The 25,379-nt window shown below is 40.6% G+C and overlaps 1 protein-coding gene and 1 non-coding gene across 2 annotated transcripts in view; both read left to right on the top strand.

Annotated features, from left to right (window-relative positions):
* Positions 1 to 25,379, top strand: part of LOC128733621 (eukaryotic translation initiation factor 5B) — a 178,797-nt gene that overhangs the window by 121,397 nt on the left and 32,021 nt on the right. The gene's annotated exons all lie outside the window — the stretch shown is intronic.
* On the top strand, positions 18,250 to 18,355 carry LOC128739020 (U6 spliceosomal RNA). Its single transcript, XR_008412165.1, has one exon. It is a non-coding gene; the product is annotated as a U6 spliceosomal RNA (small nuclear RNA).

Genomic DNA, 25,379 nt, shown 5'->3' with positions numbered 1-25,379 from the left:
CGGTGTCTCGTAGCTGCCCGATGTTGGGTCGCGGCGTACGGCTTCGACGCGTGTCATACACCGTCGAGAGTTTTATGCGCATGCAGACTGAAACTAGGAAATGGTCCGAATCTATATTCGCACTGCGGTAGGTGCGAACGTTTATAACATCAGGGAAGAATTTAACGTCGATTAGAATATGGTCAATTTGGTTTTCTATTCGTTGGTCTGGTGATCTCCAGGTGGCCTTCTGGATATCTTTGCGGGGGAAGAAGGTACTTTTGAGAACAAGCCGCCATTGAGGACAGTGATCTCACGATAGTTCTTACAGTCCAACTTGTCGCCCTTCTTGGAGGTCTACTAGGTAACCTATCTTTCCACTCCTCCGGTAGCAGTTATATCTCCCAAATTCTAACAATCTATTAACAATACAGACAAGCGTCTAGCTTTTCCGGTCCCATTTTCATAAGCTACCCTCCGATGTCTTCTTTCTCGGTCGATGTATTGTTCTTTAACTGTATGATGCCCTCCTTAACTTCGCCTATCGTTGGGGCTGGCATCTCTTCTCCGTTTGTCGCACCGTCGAAATTGCTTTCCCCGCCGCTCGAAGTCCTGCTCCATCTTTTGCGACTTTCTGATCCCGACACATTTCGGCGGCGCAAAGCTTTTACGGCATCTGTTCAGTTGCTTGTAGAATTTAATCGTTTCCTGTTTCCTGTTCCGCTAATTCCGTGCCACGTGCTCGATGTAGCTCTTCACTACACTGCTATTGGCTGTTTTGACGGTGCTCCATTAGTCCTCGAGACAGGCTTCGTCCAGCGCGTACTCTTCCGGCAGTACAGGTTCGAGTGAATACGCGTAGTTTACGGCGAAATCTGTTTACTTCAGCTGCCCGAGATTTAACCGAGGCTGGCGCCAGTATGTCGTTCACAACGGAGAATTTTGGACGCATTTTAATCATCACTAAGTAATGGTCCGAGTTAACGTTAGCGCTTCATTAGAATCTGACGTCAATGATGTCTGAGATGTGCCGACTGTCGATCAAAACGAGATCGATCTGTGAATCTGTTTGATTTGGTTGCCTACTTGCGTGGAAGTCTGCTGGAAGATGGCACTACGTACGGTCATATTCTTGAAGGTGGCAAAGTGGATAAGTCTTAGGGTCATTTGATTGGTCTGCGGGTGAACGCTGAAACCTTTAATCACCGGTTTGTATTACTCCTCCTTCCTCTTCCTCTTATCCTCTTATCAAAAACGTGAGTAAAGTTTAACCCAACTTAGGAAGATTTACTGCTGATTACAGCTTTTTTAGCAAGATTTCGCGTGAGATTGCTCATTTTTGTTAGCCAAACTATGCGGCATTGAACGGAACAAGTGGTACGTAATTCGAAGGAATCAGATCCGGAGAATATCGCGGGCTTGTATCATATTTTTACAATTTCGGCATCAATCCTAAAGGTTAAAACTACAATGGTAAGATTGTCGTTAAGCAATGTAAGACCGGATCTCTCTACAGCAATAGCTTACCGCAAGTTGTTTCAATGTTAATTTCGAAAGCTAATGAATGGAGCTAATTATTGCAATTGAAACAAGATCATAATCACTTTTATAACATAGCTTTCAATATTTCGACATCAGTAGATTGATATGTACTGCTGTAATATGTATAATATGCTCCACTGTAATGCATATTATTAACGATGAAACGGTACATCATCAGATGCCAGTGCAGATGAGCTCCAGAATGTATTCTGTCAGTTTCTTTTAATTTGATGCAATTAGCTTAATTTAATTGTGCTTTACATTCCACTGCGGAGGACCAATATTTTCCCATGTCAAAGCATGTCATTTTTTCAGCGGTGGGAATGTGACCGGTAACACCGAAAAAACGACTACAATATTCCCGGTTGCCAACCATAGTTCCCACATATATTTATCTACTCTATACATTAAAATTTGGCGCAACGAAACGCTTTTGCATTTTGTACAATGTAAGGAACTTTCGTCCTCCTGTAAACGTTCAACATGCCTCTGTTAGGTTACCTTGCTAGTAAACTATAATTGAACTACGTTGCTTTCCATAATCGTTTCAGAGTCGTATGATATCGTAAGGTGCCAGCATTCTTCGCTTGGTACACCGATACGCACGAGAACAAGGCGAATCCAAACTATAAATTAATAACAAGTCTTGAGCTTGTTGCTTCTCGGCCCCTTTGTTCATCCGGTAGGCATTTTCTAGATCATCACTTTGCTTAATTTGGAACGTTATTTCATTCATTCGAGATACTACGGTCGCGTTGGAGCTCTTGTATCCAGCCCCGTCCCTTCGGTCTGCCAATCGTCCGTTACTGACCGTCTGTTCTCGTAAGAGCAAGCTTCCTTCATTTTCAAACCGTCCATTGATAGCAGCACCACCGACCGGCCAGCGGAGGTTCGTCCGTTGGACCTGTCTGTCTGTTTATCTGCATTACGGCTGGTTGGAAAAAGCGCCGAAAAACGTTTGCTCCATCCATTCTCAAATGCAAACGGAAGCGTATTATAGTTAATTTGAAGGTTCCTGTTTTTCGTTCGGTTGAAATTTCAGTAATCACTACGATCGTATATACGGTCGTAGAGCGACCAGCAGCGGAGTGAAGAGACGAGCTGATGACGGGGAAAGTTGCTAACTGACTGCCGTTTTGAACTTCGATTCCAACCCAGTTCGATGCACCGCGGATAAACGGACCTCTTTACTTACGCAAAGAAAGGAAACTGCAATTTGAAATTGTATCTAATTAATTTCCACTCCGTAATAAACCAGTGTGTAACCTTCCAATGATTTTCAAATGCAAACATTTATAATGAAACTGAAGCATAAAGTTAGACAAAGTTGCAGTTTGATTGTTGAAATAAGTGGTTGCGTTTGAAAACATAAACGCTGATTTCACTCCTAAATCATAATTAAACACGATTGATCATCTTTAGTTAATTGCACTAACATTACAGAATATACTCCAAAACACTGAAATCTTCGTTACCCATCCGGGAAAGGATTTACTGACCCACTGAGTAGGTTATGCCAAACGCAAAAACGTAAACAATTCCACATTTGTAGCATCACTACAGACTGTTTGCTGTCTTGCTTGTTTGTGCTGGCTGGCAGTAACTGTCAACCATGCCGGCTGTATGCCAAGGGTTATCATGCCACCGTGCCTCACTAGAGAGTAAAAAATTGAACTGCATTATCAGCAAAGCTCTAACTTCCTCCTGCTCACTCAGCTTTTCTCAGCTGGGTTCGATTCCGTATCGTAAAAATAGCATCATAGCAAAACCATTTAAAAATGGTAGAAAAGTGAGAATAGAATAGAAGGTAATGTAATATAAATACATACATACCAATCATCAATATTTAGTCAACCTGCAAGCTGCAACAACAAGATTACTAGATTTACCTTTTTACGCGACTATTTTCACGCGAGTTTTGGAATTTACGCGGTTTGCTCACACGGATTTCGAAATTTAAGTGATTTTTACGCAATCATTGGTATTTAGTTTAGTTTATTTTATTACTAGTTGATTGCGATCGATCTTACTCGGGGTTCTTTTGGCTCTCAGTCACATGTACATCTGTTATTGTAATGAAAATTCTCATAATACAAGAAACAAAACCCTTTTTCTTCATTTGTATGTGTTTACTCCCTTTGTCAGTTCCCCTTCTGTTATTCCCCATCCACTTGTAAATCTGTATTCTTGTCGATAATCGCTATGAATCGACACAAAGCCCTTTATACGTGTTTGAACCTCCCCCTTATTAATGGCCATCCTATTCTCTCTTTCAAAAATCCAGTCATTTGTACAACTGCTATCCTTCCAAATGCTATAGAAACGCAACCTTTAACCCATTTGAACTTTCCTTCGTTCTTATAAGAGACCATCTTCCTCCTTTGTCAACCCCGTTGCGCTAATTTTGTAATGATGTTCTAATTCTTCTTTTCCTTTTTTCTTAAGCTGTGTTTCGTTTACAAAGCTCAAAAGATATAAAAGCCTTTTTCAACCGTCTGCCAACAATAGAAATAAAGTTTGTTCCAACGCGTTGATTTTCGCGAAAATCAAATCAAGTTCATCAAATTTGAAACTCGTGCTGGATTGGGACTTTCCAGAAATGTCCCGGATAGTGTTGCCACCAGGAGGGGCCACTTTCAAAAACTAAATGGAGGCCAAATTAACTATCTCGAGCCACGCTGTCCGTATCTTGACATGTTCTGTTAACCTACGGAAACCCCCAGGCTTGTGGCCAGTTTCGAACAAAAAACTCATCGTTCGACACCTGAAATCATGCTAGAATTCAAGAAACTGCATTACTTAATTACTTAGTTGGCCTTACGGCTTATGGCAAAGTATGCACGTTATTCCTTCATCTAACTCGGTCCATGGCCGTTGGTTTTCAGTTCAGCGAACACCCAGTGCTCGCCAGATCTTGCTGCACCTGGTCGGTCGTTCTTCATCTTGTTCCTTTCGGGTTCGATGTGAAAATCATTTTTGCAAGATAGTTGTTCGGCTTTCTAGCAAGGGGCAACATGTCCTGTCGAACGTATCCATACAGCTTAAGCCACTTTCTGAATACTGTATTCGCCGTAGAGTCGTGCTAGTTCGTGGTTTGTTCTTCGTCACCATACATCATTTTCTCGTAGATGGTTCTTAACATCCACCGATCGATAACTCCGAGTGTCCGCAGGGCCTCCAATAGCAGTGTCCACTTTTCAGGCCCATAGAGAACAACTGGTCTAATTAGGCTCATTACAAAGGCTCAGATTGTTTGTCGCAAGTGTTCACGGCTTGTATTGGTGTCCTTTGTAGCCAGTAAGCCAAGGTCGCGAATTACGTCGACTACCTCAAACTTATCTCCGCCGTTTACTACCTAAGCGAACCCTGTCGTGCTCGGTCCCACCCGCCTGCATGTACCCGCTTGCATGCATCTCCGAAGACCCGCGCTGAGAAACGCGGACTAACACGCTTACGGACGAACAACGTCACACGCAGTACCTTGCAAGTCGTAAGGGCCTGCATAGTGTCATCGTCCTGAAAGTAAAAACGAGTTAGATCAAAAACTTCTCGGTCGGTGGTCTCTACAGTAGGTGGAGGAAGAGGCACAATTTGTGTCTAAAAATAGCCCAAACCCATGTCGCTACGGTTAATAAGGGGGTTTGTGCAGCGCATCTTTGTTCAGCTCCTTTTGTTCAGCGCATCTGTGGTTCATAGGTACACGGGTACCAACGAGCCACATGCCCTGGCGGGTGTTGAGGGTTCAAATCCGGTTATAATCTCAGATTATAGCTTGGTTCGACCCATGCACCTTCCAGCATTAGACAAAAGGTAGGAGTCACAACGACAACTTGTTAAGTGTAGCTACCTATTACCCCCCTTCCTTTCCACTCTTTCCCCTCCATTCCCAAAAAATCCTTCTTCATTACTTTCCCTTACCGTCCCTTCATCAATTGTAGAACCATCGTTTCAAAAAATATTAATATATGCCTGACCGCATTTCAAGGTCAAAAGACTAAAAACGAGTTTGGTCAAGTCAAAAAGTCACTCTTATAGTTAAATGTACTACTGGTCAGCCACGCCAAGGATGGCTGTAAGTGGAGATAGTACGGGTATTGAAGAGCGAGGTGGGTAAAGTAGAGCTAGTATTGAAAGAAGGAATCACAAAAGCACGCCTAAAAAATTCTTAGCTTATCACTTACTCAACAACCGCAATTTTTGCAAAAACAAATGGACAACTTCTCGTGTCCTCATAACGATCTGATTTCCAGTGTCTACGTACCGCAAGGAAGCCACCCAAGTCCAAACCATTTTAAATTGTAGTCTTAAAAATGAATGGTGTGCCATTGAATTCGAACTTTCATTTGCTGTTGAAGCTGTATACATTTAGTGGGACAGATAACGTCATAATCTATTATAAAACGGCTATAACCAGCATCAACTCAAACTAATCTACAACATCATGTAACAGTTTGCTGCTGTTCATTCGTTCTATGCCAGCAACGCAACAGTCTTAAGTAAGGACCGTGCTATGTTGTTCAAATCGATCAGTTGAAGCTCGGTGGATGATTCCAAATATGATAATTAACTGGATCCTATTGTTATCACCGAAAAAACGAACGAATTTAAGATATATGATAATTAACGGCGATGTATTTTTAAAATACCATATCTTTAAAATTTATTTGTCGATTAATGATACCAGATACTATTTTGACGGCCTAAAAAGTATCAAATTTTCTATTTTTAAATCCAGCCAGCCAACGGAGATTAGCTCATGTTTTTCCATCAACACTTGTTTCCGCTGGCAAAGCATCAACCTTTCCAATCACTGATCTTTTGCACGCCATTTCCATATCCGCTAAAGAACTGCGGCTCCACATCCGCACGCATCGAACGAACCGAACCGGCTAGCCAGTTGCCGTCGCAGTCGCTAAGTCGAATGTGCAGGGCCGATGATCGAAAAAGAAACCCAACAAGGAAAAGCCCACGGGCTAAGAACACTGTTGCGCAGTGTCTGCCCCGGTGAAACAGGAAACGGACTGTATAATTTTAATCATCAGAATAGATTAAAAACCTATCGTCGAGTCCAGACAGCGCAGAGCGAGGGGAACGCAACGGGGGTAACGACGAGAAATCGAGATAAAGTTTGGAGCAGCATCCCGGTTAAGGTTCGGGATCGTGGAAGAGAAAAGATTAACTATTTCCTTTCGCCCCTATATGTTTATAGCATAGCCACGTTCGTCCGTTTGTATAGGCATGCCCATCTGAGGTTTGCCCCGGTAATTAAATGCCAGCTATAAACTAATCGGTTTGTAAAGTTTCATTTTTCCTTCTTTCCCGTTTACTACGTGTAGAGAAAACGAACAACGGCGACGCCTTATTAGCAATGGAAGAAAGGGCAGGAAGAAAATGACATCTCGATTCTCTTATGCCGGGAGAAAATCATCGGCGATCGTAATCTCTAGTCGTACAGTAACAACAGTCGTCTCGCCGCAGGTGGAGTTGGTTGACCGCAGGCCGGAGGAAGCCACTTAAAAGTGGAATAACCAATGGAAATCGAACCGGAGATAATTGAAACATCAGTCGATGGTAGTAAAATGTTTAATACTGGAACTTAGCAAATACTGTGAGTTTGAAGTTGTTGTTCGGATATTGAATAACGTTGGTTGGTTGATCGATTGTACTTCTCAGTGCATGGTTCCTGAAGATAACAGATTTAATACCTGTTTAGGTTAACATGCCATAATTTCTGATCTGTTTAGATTGTTTCGCCCGAATCAAAAGCTCTACATCTACCTTATGTCACTGATTGGTCACAATGGGCAAAAAACGAAGAGATCATACCATCATCTGACAACCGACATATACCAGCCATCCGATCTAGGTAAACCCAGTCCATGGGACCACACTAGACGACATCGCATTCCATGTAACCATGTGTGCCGGTGGCGGGGGTGGCGGTGCAGATTTCGCCGCATCACACACAAATCACAAAGCAAATAAGTAGTGTGTAAAAATGATGTCATATTTCCGGTTATTATTCGACTTTTCGCTTTTAGCGAACCTATGCGATTGACATAAGTGTTGAAGTGTTTGTGTTCTCGTGTGTACAGTTATTGAACAGACGAAGTGTTTTCATGAATCTCATTCACGGCTCGATTCAGCGTCGCCCTCATTAACACGCTATGAACGATGAGAAATTTTCAACTGATACTGCCATTTTCCCATTCATGATTCGTTGCGGTAAGCAAAGCTAGCAAAAAAAAAAGCTGCATGTGTACCAAAGCATATTGTTAGACCGATTACTAGTATTTTTTTCTAGCGAGCCATGAATGAATTAGTACGCTCGCGAAGTGCAGAATGTCATTGACCCACGTTGAACTAGCCATAGTTGCAACTGATTCGCGCAGCACCGTTTATCAGCTATGTTTTCTTCGGAAAGCAAGCGGCCGCAGGGCGAATCTAGGGAATCCTAATGTCTATTCATCAAAGCACTACTGGGTTTGGAGATATGTATAACGAGAAGCGATGCGCGTTGTTTGAGTACGATTGTAGGGTGGTCTCACTGTGTGCGCCATACCCATTCACCGGTTTTAGATTGAAATGATATCAACGCATAATGTATTCGGAAAATTAATTTTATTATTCATTATGAAACTTTTAAGCATCGAATAATTTTCTTCCCAGAAAGTCGTTATACTGATTATATTTTCTAACAGATTTCGTGTAAAGTAAAACAAAACTCTAATTGATTGGTTTACTTACTTTTTCGGCAACAAACCGCCTATTGAATCTGGACTGGATTTAGGAGTTTCCTTCACGCATGCGTGCAGGCCTCTTCGTTTTTCTACGGTTAATTGCGATGATATTGACGTCATCCGCAAAACCATAAAGTATGTAAAATTTTGTGATAATAGTCCCGTTTCTTTTCACGTTGGCTCTTCGTACTGCACCTTCGAAGGCAACGTTGAATAGCAAGTTCGAGATGCATCCCCTTGCTGCAGTCCATTCAATGTTACGAAAGCGGCTGAGGTCACACCCGCTATTCTGACGTATGATTTAGACCTATCCAGCGTGATTCCTTTCATGGAAAGCTATGTTCTAGCATGCTCTACCACAGCTCGTTTTGTTTGACTGAATCGTACGCCGCCTTAAAGTTCACAAACAGAGGAATCTGCAAGTTTTACTTTCGGAACTTGTCTAGTAACTGACGCAGGGTAAACATTTGATCCGTCGTGGAGCGACCCTCACGAAAACCAGCTTGATACTCGAAGGACTCCGCTAACGGTATCAGTGTACAGACCAGGATACGAGAAAGCATAATATAGGCAGAATTGAGCCATGTAATGCCTCGATAGTTTTTCTCTCGAGTCGATGTCCTTTTAATAAAATAGTGCAAATGAGGCCATCCAACCACTCCTCCGGCATTTGTTCTTCCTACCATATTCTGACAATAATCCGATGGACTACTTCGTACAGCCGCTTGCTTTCCGCTTTTAGTCTGGAAGTGCTCCTTCCTCCCGGCTATTACTGCCATTTTGTCAGTAAGCAGGTTGCAAGTACTACCATTGTACATCACAGGTATGGCTAAATTTCTGCACCTCACCGTTTTAAAAAAACTCTGTGTGTCGTTGCTGTCGAATCTCTTCTCTACACCGGCGAGCACATGCTCCTCGTACTCGCGTTAATTTAGAGTTTAGATGGTGGGTTCTTTTTCCGCAACTCGAGACTCTCTATACCTTTCTCAGTTCTGACGTTCTGTTCTGAGTCGATATTTGGTCACCGAAAAGACCGTAAATCGCTGACATTCGAAAAACTTCGACCGTCAATCAGGACATGATCGATGTGAGAGCTAGAGTCTCCATTTGGATGCCTCCAGGTGTGTTCCCTAATATTCAGACCTGGAAACTAGGTGCTACAAATTGCCATTTCTCTGGCCGCGGTAATATGTATGATCCTCTTTCTCGTTTTGCGCATTTACATCTCTGCATCTCATATACGATCATCTCATTTGTCGCGTGATTATAAATCGTGCTGCTAATTAATACTGAATTGTAAAAATAAAGGCACCTTCATATTTACACTGCATTTTTAATATTGCATGTAAATTTCAAATAAAATTATTACATGATCGATGCTTCTCAATATTCCTCAATAAAACTTAAATTTACACGAATTTGTGAAAAATGTGCCTTGAAATCTAAAGGGCCAAACAGAATGCTGTGTCAACGCATCCGTCAGCGTCAATTTGACAGTAAACCCATGGGAAAACTATCAGAATAACGCTAGCGGTCGCGTTAACGCAGCATTCTTTTCGGGCCTTTACTTACTTTTAGTGTGATTTAAAATCATCTGTCATCCCATATTTGCGGTAATGCCTTATAACCACTGCAGTGGTTGGAGAATTCGCGAAAAAGTGATCTTTTGAATCGATGAACATCCCTCATGAACATACAGTATTCGCCTGCCTCGCCGATAATGCACGCATCAGCTTTGAATTTTATCACGAACAGAACCTCAATGTGAACATCAGCATTCGTCCAAAAATTGAATATTGAACATTGAGTGTGTTCGATTTTTCGGATATAGAATGCCCGGGGACGTCTAAAAGTATTCAAAATAATATTTCCACGAAAAGGGAATAGTTTAAAGTAGTGTTAGTGGCTTTACAAGCAGCAGAAAGCGGTAATTCGCACTTTTGCGTTGCTCACGATATTCGTATATTCAGCGATGCTACGAAGCGTGAGTGTATGTTGCTCATTGTTATAAGCGAATTGAACCACTCGCGTAGCTATTTTATCATGATAAAAACCGTTTGCCGATGCTCGGCGTATCTATTCATTTTGCGAGTTTTCCAACCTCTGCTTATAACATATTCTCGTAACGACGCAATAACCTACATCTTCAGGTCTCCACCGGGTATCTCGTTGCTTTTGCTTTCCCAACACTAAGAAACCGATTCTATATTCTGTCATTCTACCACCACTGTAGTAGATGTGGTACTTGAGAAAAGTGCATACAATACAGTCTACTGCACAGAACTCCCTTTCTCCGGAATTTGGCCGCCGAACTTTCTGAATAGCACCAATCTCCACTCCACGAATCGATGTAGCTCTCGAGCAAGCAAGTAAGCTCGTGCCGGTTCATGGAGAGTTAGGGACATTCCAGGCACCAAGTTTCCAATCGTTATCCATTAATCGTTCCCTTGTGCTTTGTCGTGTTCTATGCCGATTGATTCATCCTGCATTTCTATTTTCATCGTTTATGGTAAATGAGAATTTCGGTATACTACCTTACCGGGGTGGTCGCGATACCTTCATCTCGCTGGTGGGTCTGCCATCTTAGGTGTAGTTTGCGAGATACAGCATTTCATATTCAGTCACTCGCTCCGATACCGACGGTGTTTGAGCTGCTCGTCACCTGGGGCTCAAATTCGCACCTCCTGGTCAGTGTCACGAAGCCCACACTCGTGTGTTCTAATTTTGTCACATACGCGTAATCATTCTAACGAACACGCCATAATAAGCATCCCTTTCGGACTCTCGCTCTTATTCCTTCATGCGCTGCAACGAGTTTTTGCGAGTGTGTGTTTAGCTGAATGATCTGCTGATATCGACGACTCGTACTCCCGCCCGTGAGTATAATCGAGGGCGAAGTTGAAGAAGAAAAAAAAAGTAATACAAAATTTGTATCTCAGTGCGTCACTAGGCCTCACGGGCAGCTGATTCCTCAAGAGTTATTTAACTCGCGAGTAAGCTCAGCAGAAAAATGGACGCTGTGAGGATGTGCGGGTGCGAGTGTGAGGGTAGCAGAATGTCTGCACACAGCACCGGCGGCGGATTCTTTTCCGCCTGCGTGTGCGCCGTAAGTGTTGAATGCTATGTTTCTCATACTCTTTCGCGTGTGAGCAGGCATGGTTGACTTCTCGTTCGATTCGCAACATTGCTTCTGGCTTAGCTACTCCAATATGTACATGTAGCATTTCCAGGTATAGCCATCGATCGTCATCGTGTGACATAGATCTTCGATTTATCGAAGTATTTATCTATTACTTTTAAAATATACTGAAGTCGCTTTTTACACGATTGGTTTTTACGTGACGCGTGTAAATTTGCGCGGTTTTTACGCGATTTTCGAATTTACGCAGATATGCTCAAAACGTCTATTTTTACAGGAATTTATGCGGTTTCGATTTACGCGGAGCGTGTCCTTTGCGTAAAAAGAGACTTGAGTGTTCAGATTTTTTTGTTCAATTTATATGATTTTATTTCGCTGGATATTGTTGATAAAACGATTAGCAAGGATTCGTTTCACAAACGCAATTAATTTAGTAAGTCATTAACGTAGGCTCGTTAATATGTACTACGTTAATGATTGTGACTATCGGTCCAGTGTTCGTATCTTTACGAAAGCTTAAATGTGCAAGAATAGTAGTGATAATTTTTTAGTTTGTACTTGTCTCCGACTGATACGCAGTCGAACGTAAAACTCATTTTCTGGGAAAAATATGAATAATAACAGTGGTATATTGGTAAGAAGTAGTGATAGTTTTCCTAGGCTACAGAACTAGTGTCGTGCCCTACTCAATTTTATTTCATTTTTTACTGCGATGAACATTTTTTCGATATTTTACATATTTCGATATGCCTACATATTTTATCTACAAATCGTTAAAAATAGAAACACCCGAAGGGTACGGCCCAAATTTTTGATCGTGTCGTAAGACTAATTGATTCTCTAAATCGCACCGCAAGCGATACAACCCTAGCATATCCGAGCGAATAGTCAGAATATGTAGACATGCGAAGCCAGCGAAACACCACGAGAGAGGAACGATGGATGGCAGTGGGTTGTTAGGTTGAAAATAGTAGGTAGGTAGTATATAGTTGCTTTATCCAGCAAAAATATGCCGTGTTGTGGGACAAATATTGACACATCGCGAGAACTACGTTCGCGCCGCTGCTGCGTGGCTGGCTTCTTTCTATGCATTTGCTTATTACATGACTACGCGAATATGTGGCTGTGTAGAGTTACGTAAATTTTATTAACTCGTTTGCGCTGGACAAATATCTGAAACATGGTTAGGTAAACCGTAGCTCTGTTTACCTGGGTTTGCAGAAAAATAGCAGTATTTCGCTGGAGACGGTAAATGATAAAATGATGATCCTATTTTTTTCTAAACTCGATCAGACATAGATGAAAATACGCAAAAATCGAACAATGCGAGACTAAATTAGAGTGGACATATAGTAAGGAATACAACGGGTTTGTTATTTAATCATATGCCATGTGCAAAGCACGGACGTCACACATGGAGCTTGAAATGTCTATTCCCACATCAATCAGTGACACTCTAATTTGTGTCACTTTTTCAACATTGCCGACTGAATCTGTCCTCCTAGATTGGGCTACATTTCCATATCCATTTTGCAGTCTGTTTACATTCTATTCCCACGCATGTTTTCGCATGCCCACGTGCGTAACAACGGCGGATATCTGTAATGACGCAACCCAGTGAGGATCGAGCCAAACGTGCAACCCCTTAATTAACTGCCAACGATCTGTTAGGCGAAATATGTTTATCGAATGCAACATTATTATATACAGAGGCTAAAGTGGAGTCCTGTCAGAGGATAGGGTTAAGATGAAACTTGGACTATGTTGTTAGTAAAACGAATCCCAAAAGCGTTTCTTACTCTAAAACGATGGCGAAACAGAACAGTTAGTACCCCACGGAAATCATTGTACGACTCATCTCGGTAATTGAAATGAGAATCGGCATCAGTTGTTTGTAAGATTTGAGGTTTCGTGATTATTGATTATGCTTTTTGTAAGTATTTCTATGCTTTTTGTAAAAACAGCGAAACTGTTGGATTATAAATTTCTAGTTTCCACGAAACATTACTAGCCAAGTAGCACCGATGCATAGAACCGATTGTATGTATACCATGTCTGCTGCAAAACACCGGTCATCATTTCCGTCGCCCAACTTGCCGGTTATCATCGTGGGAAAGTAAACTTTATGTCGATCTGCGTACATACTATTTGCCTGCTTTATCACCACTGACCACATAGCTGTAGACAGTGTGATGCGTTCAGAGCTGCTTGGACAGCAGAGTAAATAAAAGGAATGTTGTGCAGCTACATTCTAGGTTATTAATTTGACGAAACCTTATTAATTAAACGGTTTGCTAGTAGTTGCTAGTAGCGAACTGATAATTATCCGTGTTTAAGTGTCAGTATTTTCATCATTTTACCAGGTACTTTTCAATATCCAAAGCCAGGGATTGCGGAAAACAGTTATATTTTACCCTCCAGTAAGAGGCTTCATCACGCACTCAGTAACCATACAGCCACTAGCGTGCCCAGACATAAACAAAAGGTGGGGCACCCGAACTTTCAGATGAAAATGGATGGCCCAGAAAGTCGAGTAATCTATTATTACTAGTCACAAAAATACCGGACAATTAGGTTGAAAATTGCAGACATTCTGGTGTAATTGGATTTAAAATCAAAGTTGAAATTGGACTAGAAATTTGACTTGAAACTGGACTAGAAATTAGAGTTGAAGTTGCACTTGAAATCGGACTTGACATAGGCCATTAAATTAGACTTGAATTTGGACCAATTATTCTCTTTTCTTAGTCTCTTTTTCGTTTTTCTTTTTCTGTTCATTTTCCCATCCCATTCCCATTATGTCCCATCTTTTTCCTTTTATATTCCTTTGACCTCTTTTTCCTGTTTTCCTCGTTTCCTCTATCGATTTCCTTTTTCTTTTTCGCTATTCTTCTCTTTTTTAGTTTTTTCTGGTTTTCTATTCCGTTTTCCATTTCTTGTCGTGTTTTCCCTTCTATTCTTTCTCGTTTCTCGTTTTTCTTCCTTTTCTCTCTCGGTTTTTCTTTTTCCTATTCGCTATTTCTTCATTCTCTTTTTTCTTGTTTCGTTTTTCACCTTTTTCTGTCCTGATTTTCTTCTTTTTCGTTACACTTTTCGTCTTTTTTTCATTTTTGCGCCTATTTTCCACCTGTCCAATCATGTTTTTTGTTTTCTGTCCCGTTAACTTCTTTTCTTCCGTTGTTCCTCTTATTATGTCGTGCTTTTCCTCCTTTCGTTTTCACCAAAATTGAGAGCCATATTCCTCATTTTCTTATTCTCGTGCTCCGTGTTTTCATCTTTCATCTCTTTTTCTTCTTTTCTATTCTGTTTTCCCTTTTTGTTGTTTTTTCCCTTTTTCTGTTCAGTATGTCCTCATTTACCTTCACATTTTCCTCGTTTTCTTTATCGTTTGTCCTTCTTTCTGCTTATTTCCCTTCTTTTTTCTTCCATTCTTTCTCTTTTTATGTCGTATCTACTCTTATTTTGCCTCGTTTTTTAATTTTTCTCCCGTGCTCTCCTTTTTCTTTTTTATCTCTTTCTACGTTTCGTTTTTCCTCCCATTGTCACGCTTTTTCTTTTGTTTTTTTTTTCATGCCAGTTTTTCTACTCTTGATCTCTAGTGTTTTTCCTCTTTTTCTATTCCTTTTATCTAGTTTTTGTCACGTTTTTCCCGGACTCTTTTCCGTTTCGTTCTCCAGGAGCAGGAAGAGACGGACAATCTGTAGATCCATCGTTAATCTTATCTATGCATCTATCAATAAGCCAAGAAAATTTACTTATCTCTTTGTAAGAAACTGTTTGCTTATACAACATACTGTTTAGTTCCAAATTTTTGGTTGGCTTTCGGTCACGGGTTACGTGCGAAAATATTTATTTTCCGCTTACAGTCGACGTTTCGAGGGATATCCCCTCATCTTCAGGACAGAACGTATACAAATATTTCTTTTGTCAAGTGGATTGTGTCATTGCAATGTGGAAAGCTTGTTACTCTACAACAGGTTTTACCCGGGCACGTCGAACACAGATTCTTGTTAGTTCATGAAATATAACAAATCATTTCAATTAAATAAAATCCTGAGGAAAAACGTGCAATTTTTTTTTACTTATTTTCTCGGCTAGGAGAGGCTGTTAGAGTCAATAGGATCATAGCAACTGACGCTGCGATTGTCCTGTACTCTAACAGCTGGCTGCGAAGTCTGTCGTATAAAAACAGAAGGTCAAATTTCGATAATGGAATGTAGCACCTAGGCTTTGATTTGCTTTTTATGTAACAGTTTTTATATTTATAACCAGGTGCTCCGGCTATTCGAATTTTGTAGATTTTCGGTCAGTCAATCTAGGGGCAAGATGAGTAAAAGCAAACCTGATGTCAAGACGCTCAACGAATTCGCGACGAGAACCCCAGGACCAAGTCAGTAGAGAGCAATTCTTGATACGACTAGAGCCACTCCGGCTGTCTGCTACTAGAAATGAGGAAAGATAAACACTTGCTTGTCTGGAAAAAGACAAAACACACCACCGACGTAACAGTTTATCGTTATAACATGACCATTTTTCGTGCCCTCCAAAGGTGTTCGACCAACCCTCTAACCTGGTGCTACTGTTGTCTCAATTGTCTAATACTATGTCGAACGACCCAAGACTGTCCAGGCAATTCAAACAAAATAATTTTGTTTTATTTACTTCATTAAACTGTTTTCAGTGATCTTTGATTATCTAAACTGCTGTGTATTTTTTTCTATCAGCTCTTTGTGTGGGCTTGTCTTATAACCCACACAAAACTGCAAGAGTTTGTCATGGTGCTTTACTAGGTGGGCTTAAATAGTGAATATATACGCGAGCAATGAAACTTCTACAGCTGATGGTGTATTGCTCCTAAGAAGAAACGCGGTACGAACATTATGAAAATTTTTTGTCCAACCCATTAGATGGTAATTTATTGAAAATCAAAAGTAGTTATTTTAGATGCATACAGTTTGTTTTTTTCATGCTAATTATTTCGAATGACTATTTAAAAAAATAGTTCTAAACACCTATAAGAATACATATATTTAGTTTTAATTTTACATGGAAGAACGACCAATTTTCACATTTTTTTAATATAAAAAATATTAAAAGATGCGTGTTTGCTTTTAAATTTAAAGTCCTTTAATCCAGTCCTTTTAAATTTAAAGTCAATCGAAACCATTTCAAATTTACAACTAATGGTTAGGTGCACTACTAATTAGAAATTCTGCTTACAACTTGATTAGGGGCCATCCAGATACCACGTGGACAGAAAAATACCATTTTTCAGCCCCCCCGCCCCCCTCCGTGGACAAGCGTGGACATTCGCTCAACCCCCACCCCCCTCCCTTGTTTGTCCACGTGGACATTTTTTTTTCTTATGTCAAATTTAACAAAACAGAAATGTATTGTTCTAAATTTTGTTTAGAATTGTGATTTATGCAGTATTTATAAAAAAAGCTTACGTGAAAAGAGGCGCCAGTCTAAAGGCCGCAACACAGAGCATACGACTTTTTAGTCGTTGCGGAAATTTGAGATTTTCCATGGATTTTCCGTCAACTTTCCGCAGCGTATTAAAATCCGTATGCAAGGTGTTAGGACCTTAATTCTTATGATCAGGTCTACTGCAAAATATTATCGACTGCAAGAAAGCTGGTAGCTTGACTTTCGCTTGATTATTCTTCTCTGTCCAGAGTATCTTTGTCTAGAGTATCTTTGACCAGAACATCTCAGCTTGGCCGTCAACTTCAACGCAACACAAGACCTTTCCGACGCAATGTGATTCGTAATCCTTGCGAATCCTTTTAGAAATAAGTTGTCCATGGAAGCCCTTTTTTTGGTGAGTTGCATTTGATTTTGAGGCAAAATGCAATCATTTGGTGCAAACGCGACCTAAATGATAAATGAGTCATGTGACTGGTAAATATTCGTGGATTCTTCCGTTACCTTTATCGTTTCCCAAAGAAGTCAAGAGTTGTAAAAAAATAATATATTTTGTTTATTATTGCATTACATCAAATGTGAGGCTAGGCAATCAACAACTGTGTACTAACGCAGGCTTAATCTTTTCAACAAGATTTATGCCAGATACGTGTTCTCGTAATGCTCGGTTCATGTGTTTACATGAACATATGCCTCATCAGAATATAAAACTTTATTTGAACTTAAAGACAATCACTGACCAATGGCTAATGCTAATATGGATAATTAATTCTATATTGCTGTTTCTAATTTCTATCGCATGAAAAAAAAATTGTCCACGTGGACATTTTCCGTACCCCCTTCCCCCCTTCCGTGGACAAGCATGGACATTTTTATACCCCCCACCCCTCTCTAAGCTGTCCACGTTGTATATGGATGGCCCCTTAATGTTTTTATTTAAAAAGAAACTAACTTTTAATAAGTTTTTATTTTGCTGCTAGCTGGATCGATACCAATTTCTTTTGCAGAAAAGGCTTACGCTCTGCACCCGGGCACTAGGCACGTTAGACGTTGAATTTGCATTTTCTTTGCCAGACGAAACAAAACGTCAGTTGACGGTTGATCACTGCAGTAGGTTTATTCGCTTTCAAAACCAGAGTATGTTAATGTACCGCAGAGGTAATCAAAATTGTCTGTGGGTGATATTTTTTGTTGAAAAACCACAGTTTAATGCGTTGGACATCAAAAGTCGGCTTGTGTGGGCTTTCTGAGCTGCGTTGTATGCGAATTATAGATGCAATTTTCAAACCAAACTAGATATTCGATAACTCATAACTTCGATTCGATAACTATTCCAATGAGTAAAAATATAAAAGTGCCATATTTTAAAACTTAAACTCAATGTATAGAGTTCCAATTTCTTATTTTGAAGGCACATTTTGAGTCCTAGCTTCGGCTGGACATATACTAAAATTGGAACGATACAGAGAAGATTAGCATGGCCCCTGCGCAAGGTATTTGATAGAAAATATGATAAAGCAAAATTTTTGCCAGATGAAGAGTAGATGAAAAAGGTTCACAATGACTAGATCTGTTAGAGGCACAGAGTAGTACGTGAGAATTATACAACTATCATTTTTTTATAAAATTAGTAGTGGTAGTATCTCATTCATGCTTTGCTTGCTTGCTGCGCGTTTCACAGCTATGAATGGTACATGTACATTTGTGTCAGATCACCATCATCCACCTGGCATGGCGTCGCTTTTTTGCGCTTTCGAGATTTTTTTTGTCTCAGGTATTTTTTAAACCGGTTTCGAATTTAACTTCATGAATGAAACGAACGGTTAAGCGCCTCATGTTGCAAGGTAAACTACTCTGCTGTGGTGAATTCTCATGTGATTCGGACTTGATCTACATCTTCCGTCAGCTACCCGTGTACCCATAAAAATACAATAAAAATTTGTACATTTAAAAGAGATTAAATATTAAAAATACTTTCCGAGCAGGCTGGACGCCAGTTTTGGCGGTTTATGTAAATCAAGCTTTAGTATTATGTGGCGCAAAGTTCCGATTTTTACAGTTTGTATTTAAATTAATGAAAATAAATAACCATAACGATGCAAAACTATCGTTATTAATTCAACTAATCAGTATCTTCATATCAGACTATAAACCAGTTATTTCATAACATCTGAAAAAAGAAGTTTGAGTTTCTATTTACTGGACGAACCGATTTTTTTTCCAGATAGCGTTCGTAAATTGTCGACAAAATTAAGGAGGATTGACATTTAGAAAACCTATTTTTTGAACTGTCTAAATAATTTTAAATAGAATAAATTTGGACATTGCTATCTGGTAAATTCTCCTTCTCAAATCTCATTTTCTATAAACAGAAATATTTACAGCGGAAAGAATCGCGCATAACATAAAAATGATTCGCTTATTTAGTTATTGTTAAGACATCACCTACATCATAATGTTACGTCAACATGGCTCATGGCTCGGTTCATAGCTGTCTGTCCTCAGTTTCTCTAATATTCCACACTTCTTAGGCCTTGCCCACCTTTGTCTAACCATCTAGTTCACTGTGCATCTCTGCGTCTGACACCAATCGGCGAGACGAGCACTATTTTTGTGAGTTTGTCATCCGGCATTCCGTAGAAGACTATCGGTCCTTTTCACGTTTGATACATGATCCGTAACGGCAGCGAAGCTTATCAGACCTTACTGTCTTTATAGAGTCCGTGTAAGCCCAACTTGCTTCTTGTTGGAGAATCCATCGGATTTCTCTACTGCCGTTATCCGATTCCACCAACGATTCGTGGCATGCCAATTCGTCTGCCACCTCGAATTCGTATCCAGCGATTACACCATTCTTGCCTATACGAGTTGTACCGCGCACACGGTTCTTCCTGTTAACCAAGTGGGTACCTGGTTTTTGACGTATACATCAATAGTCTAGCCTCCTCTCTTCCACGTCTCATCTTGGTGTATATTGCTTTACTGCTTGGAATGTCCTTCCGACAATATCTACGTGGTCAGTGAAGCAGATAAATTGACTAGAATTATTGAAGATCGTGCCCGCTTGTTAAAGTCCGCACATTTTCGTCGTCGCATCCGATATTCTCACACAGTCCTGTACATCAAGCATCGTGGTCTTACTCTGTCTTGTCGGAAATCGTTTGCGTCAATTATTTTCCATAGCTCTTCATGGTCGATAGTATCATATGCAGCCTTGAATTCGAGAAACAAGTGGTGCGTAGTAACCGAACTGGGTATTCGCGTCACCTTTAGAGAGTCCGCCTTAACAAAAAGATTCGTGGTCCGTTGTGGATTGTCCATGCACAAAATCCGCTTGTGAACTCTCTACATAGAAAATAGATAGATGATGAGAGATTATCTGAGAAAGAACTTTGTCAGCGGCTTTGAGAATATTAATCGCTCGGTATTGAACCATACTTCCGCTCCTCTGGTAGCTGTATGGTTTCCCAGATTCTGATTATCAGCTGGTAAGGACAAGTCAATCTATTCTTACTCATTTTGATAAGCTCCACTGCAATGCCACCTTTGCCTTGTTGCTACCTTGTTGTTCTTAAATCGCATGATGGTGTCATCATCCATCATCCACCTTGCTGATGTAGTCATTTCTCCTGCTATCGTGGTAGTCCGCCTCTGTGAGATTGAGGTGTTCATTGTAGTGCTGCCTCCATCTTTCGATCGCTTCACGTTCATTCGTCAAAGTTCCTCCATTTTTATCGTGAAACGTTTCGGTTCGCGGCGTAAAGCCTAACACCTTACGCTTAACTCCCACTTTTTCGTCATGTCTTCCTCAAATTTGATTTGGTTTCCTTGAGATGCTTCATAATAGCCCAGTATTTTTCGATGGGCCTTAGTTCCAGTCAGGGCCGACGCTTCCTTTAGGCAAAACAAGCAGCTGCTTGGAGCGCCACTTCGAGGATGCGCCGTTTCGCTTACATAAAAAAAACTGTAGCATTAAATAAATAAATGGTTAATATAAAACTTTCTTCTTTCTCATTTAGCAGCATAAAGCCGGGATGGCAAGTGGTGTATCTAGAGTTTCTCTCCGTTGTATTGGGTCCTGGGCTATTTGCCGCCAATTCGTTGAGCATCTCGACGCAAGCAATTCCTAAAGGCCCTCATACACGTACGAACATGTTGACCGAAAATGTTGGTTAATTCATGATCGATGAACACTCTCGCCTGTGTATGAGCGCCACGAACCAAGCAGACAAAAGAAGATGTTGGGCTTGTCGCTCGACCTGAATGACCCGCCAACATTTTATTAATTTTCAACCCAACATATGCGTACATGATGAGGCCCTTAAGGCCGATGAAGGTCCAGAAAAGAGAAAATGCACTGCGCGGTCATCCGGTATTCTTGCGACGTGACCGATCTATCGTACTCTCCCAACTTTCGACAAGTGTACTTTGAGAATCTGGCTGTTAGAGTCAATAGGATCATAGCAACTGGCCCTGCAATTGTCCTGTACTCTAACAGCTGGCTGCGACGTCTGTCGTATAAAAACAGAAGGGCAAGTTTCGATAACGGAATGTAGCACCTAGGCTTTGCTTTTTACTTTGAGAATCATTTCAAGTAGTGCCTGCAGTGCATGGTTCATACACCTACGCCATTCTTTGCTTTCCGTTTGCGCTCCACCTCCTCCAGATGAAAATCTATTCGCAACAAAACACAACAATCAAAACATTCAGATAAACGTGGTGGGAAAGTGGCATTTACATTATTTGATGTTAAATTATTTAGAAATTTTTCGGGAGAGATTTTCGAATCTCTTCAGAATCCGCAAGCAGCAGATTCATCTTCGATGAAATAGCAAGGTATGAGGACGAAGTTTCTGAAGTAACAGGAAATATGAACCGAACTTTTTCGTTTTTGAAGGTTTATCATTCTAATAATGGGTTTCAAGAAACCGACAATTATTCAAAAGAAATGGCGGTTGACTGACCAGTGTTGCGAGGCCTGCACGTGTGTGGTCTAATTTTCTCACACACGCGTACTCTTTCTAATGAAAACGCCGGCATAAGCATTCCTTTCGGATTCCCGCTCTTTTTAGCTAACAGCCAGGGGCGTCGCTCTTGCATGTAATTGCAGCCTGAATAACTGATACCGATGACTCGCGAGGACTTACACTCCCAACCGCGTATAGAATCGAGGGCGTAAAATGAAGAAGAAAACAAAAAGTAATGCAAAATCTGAACCCCAGCGTGCCGCTAGCCCTTACGGGCAGCTGGCTGCTCACGAGTTGTTTGCCTTGTGAGTGGTTATGCAGAAAGACGCTACGAGACTGTGCGTTTGCGAGGGTGTAGGTAGCAAAATGTCAGCACACAGCAACCCCGGCTGTTTTTCATTTGTTCTGGGGGCGCCATTTTAAGAATTTGCGTGGAGCGACAAATTGGCTAGCGCCGGCCCTGGTTCCAGTGCGTTGGGGAGGTTCATGTCCTTGAGTACAAAAGTGACCCCGTTGGCTTCGTACCGCTCCAAGACATCCTTTGAATTGTGGCACGAAGCTGGATCCGGCCAGAAGATCAGGAAACAGATGTTTCTGTAGAGACTCCTTAAAGTAGGTCTGCCCGTTTACAGTCCCGGTAATCCCGATAGTTGCCACATAAGCAGATTACTTGCCAAATCATATATTTCTTGGCAAACTTTGAAAGTTTCTGCTTCATTATTTTTCCCGGAACATCAAACTTGTTTTGGGCGGTGAAGAACAGTAGCCCGGAAGCTGCTGGAAGTCCGTCTTGACGTAAGTGTCGTCATCCATGATCAGACAATGCGACTTCGTCAGCATCTGGGCGCACAGTGACTTTACCATCGTATTTTGCCGTTCGGCATGGTTTGCAGCCTTCTGTACTTTTTACGTATGCAGTCCCTCCCGGTCCTTGGCTTTTTGGCTAAACGCTTTCACGACACGCTTTTGATCCTGATCACGAGTAGCATATCCATTCAGGCCGCATTTCTCTTGCCGTTCGATGCTCAGAGTTCTGTAGTAACGTTTAATCGCACGACTCGCCATTGACTGCACGATTCCGAGTTGTTTTCCGATATCCCGATGAGAGAGTTGTGGACTTTCTGGTGCTTGCGCAAAATCAAGTCGCAACGTTGCTTTTCGGGTGACGCCATTTTTTTCAATTTTCGAAAAACTGACAGCGACAAAAATACAGTGTAAACAATACACTCTAAACTACTTCCATACAAATTGTTAAGAAAAAATATACAATGGGTAATTTTCTACAGCGTTTTTTTCCATGATGCAATTTAATGTGGGACACCCTTTACAGCTGTTCCATTTCCACTTATGATTGCTTTTATGATCAAAATTGGTCATTAAAACCGCAATAAAAGTGCAATAAAACTAACTTTGTTACTTGGGAGTACCCCGTGAAATGAGTAAAACTGAAACTAACTGAACATTCAGTTAATCCGCTTAACTGTAATATATGCTGATAAAGTATTAAAACAAAGTTTTTCGCATTTGAATACCAATTTTGTATAAAGTCAAGCCGTTTACTGGAATTCTACGACTGAAGTTTGTGTATTTTCACCAACAGTAGTTGTGTCAACTTATCTAAAGAAATAATAAAAGAATGGCCAAAGCACATTACTGTCTGTCGTTTAGCTGTCATTATTAAACCATATTCTCGTTTCGACGACTGTTTTACTTGAATTTCAATTACCGAAGAAAGGATTTGGTTGAATGACTCCAGATACCCCTGTATTATTGAGTTACGTAACCATTGTTTTATTATAGCTTTTCTAGACTTTCTTAGTTATCTTTACTCCAATCATTAGATAAACATACCGCCACTTATATCAAACCAAATTTGCAGTTTAGATTACTTGGATGTTATTGGATTGTTAGTTTATGATTCATTGACAAAGTTCATTATTATATTGGCACATTAGTGTCCCAAAATATGTTGAATTTTTGTAGCGATAGCTTTTTGTTCAACAAGAGTTCGAATAAAACTTCACTTAGGTGTGCAAGTATGGTGATACTGTTTGTTGCCATCTTGCACCGACAATTGTCTCAATCTCGGACCATATGTTGTCCAACCGATGGTGTCGCTCATCCGGTGCTTTCTTTGTCACGCCAGCCAGCAGGAGACAATTGACCGTCAATTTAGATTACCTTACCTTATCCAAGGTATTTCGTAAACAATTTCGACTGAAAGTGCGTGTTCTAGCCCACTGGTGCACGTCTGCTGCCACTGTTATCTGACAGTAGGCTTTCGTGCAGGCCACCATCCGGCACCCGAGCCGGGAATATCAGACAATGGTAAAAAGAAACACATTCACTCCTCCGGGTGCGGATGAAGTTTCTTTGCGAAACAACTTCCGGTTTGTGTTTTTGTTTTATTCATTCTTTTTGTGCCGTTTACTTTTTATCTTTCGGGATACACAGCAGACAGCCTTCTGGGGCCTGCTGGCTTAATATGACTTTTTGTTCGGATGAAATTAAAATTTATTGCAAACTTTTTGAAAACCTATTTATCTTCCTATACTGATTGTTTCTCGATAATAACCAGTGTGTATAAGTGTGTTTTTTTTTGTAATGTAGTTGCAAAAGCTTCCATTCATACTTCAGTCTGGCGTCTGGAGTTTACTGGCTGAAACGACAAATGGTTGCCGACGGAAGGGACAGACGGTACGAAAACATCGTGATGAAGACACATGATTAATTACGAGCTGACAGCCAGGCACCGGTGATTATGTTCGACTGAAAATTATTCGTTTTAAAAACTGTTTTGAAGTGAAATATAATTGTATTGTGTCCTAAAATTGCAGCAAATTATCGTATCACATGTTATACTCGAGAGATGTTCATTGCGAATACGATTAAATATGACAGCTAGACTTCTGTCTACTTTGACAGTCTAGCTTTGATTTATAGTGCAGGGTTCGACGGAGCTAACAATATTTTAGTGCAAGAGCTTACCCGTCCTTTAAAATTAAATTAAAATTTTTAAAATAAATTAAATTATGTTAACTCACAAATGTTATCTTCATTATCACAGTAAGCAATCGACCGTTATATGTTTTGAATATAAATAGAATATCGGTAATTTCCTTTTTCTTTGGCAATTTATAGTAGAGAACGTTCGTTAAGAGGAATTTATTACTGCTGTAATCACTTCCTAGTTCTTGAAACATTCCAAAATACCTCGTCTGATCCCATAAGTTTGAATGTTTCACTATTTTCTAGTGACATAATGATCTTATCACGTTTCGATCCACTTATGCTAATAGTCTGGAAACGACAGCAAAACGAGTGGTATAAAAACACGAAACCATTTCCGTTTCGAAAGTTTTCTGCCAATTAATACCCTGCCGAATTGTATTGGCAAAAATTTTATTTTCTTATACGGCTGGCTATACTGCCTGGACTGGTATCATTTGACCCCAACATACTGCGTTTCTGTGCACGGGCTTAGCAAACAGTCGTTTAAATGGAAATATGCTTCTTAAAATAGAATTTGTTAAATCAATCGAATTCTTGATTGGCCTGGTTATTGTACAGTCCACACATCAGTCA

This window comes from Sabethes cyaneus, chromosome 2 (genome assembly GCF_943734655.1).
Source record: "Sabethes cyaneus chromosome 2, idSabCyanKW18_F2, whole genome shotgun sequence".
Lineage (NCBI taxonomy): Eukaryota > Metazoa > Arthropoda > Insecta > Diptera > Culicidae > Sabethes > Sabethes cyaneus.
This window is presented reverse-complemented; position numbering and strand designations above follow the sequence as displayed.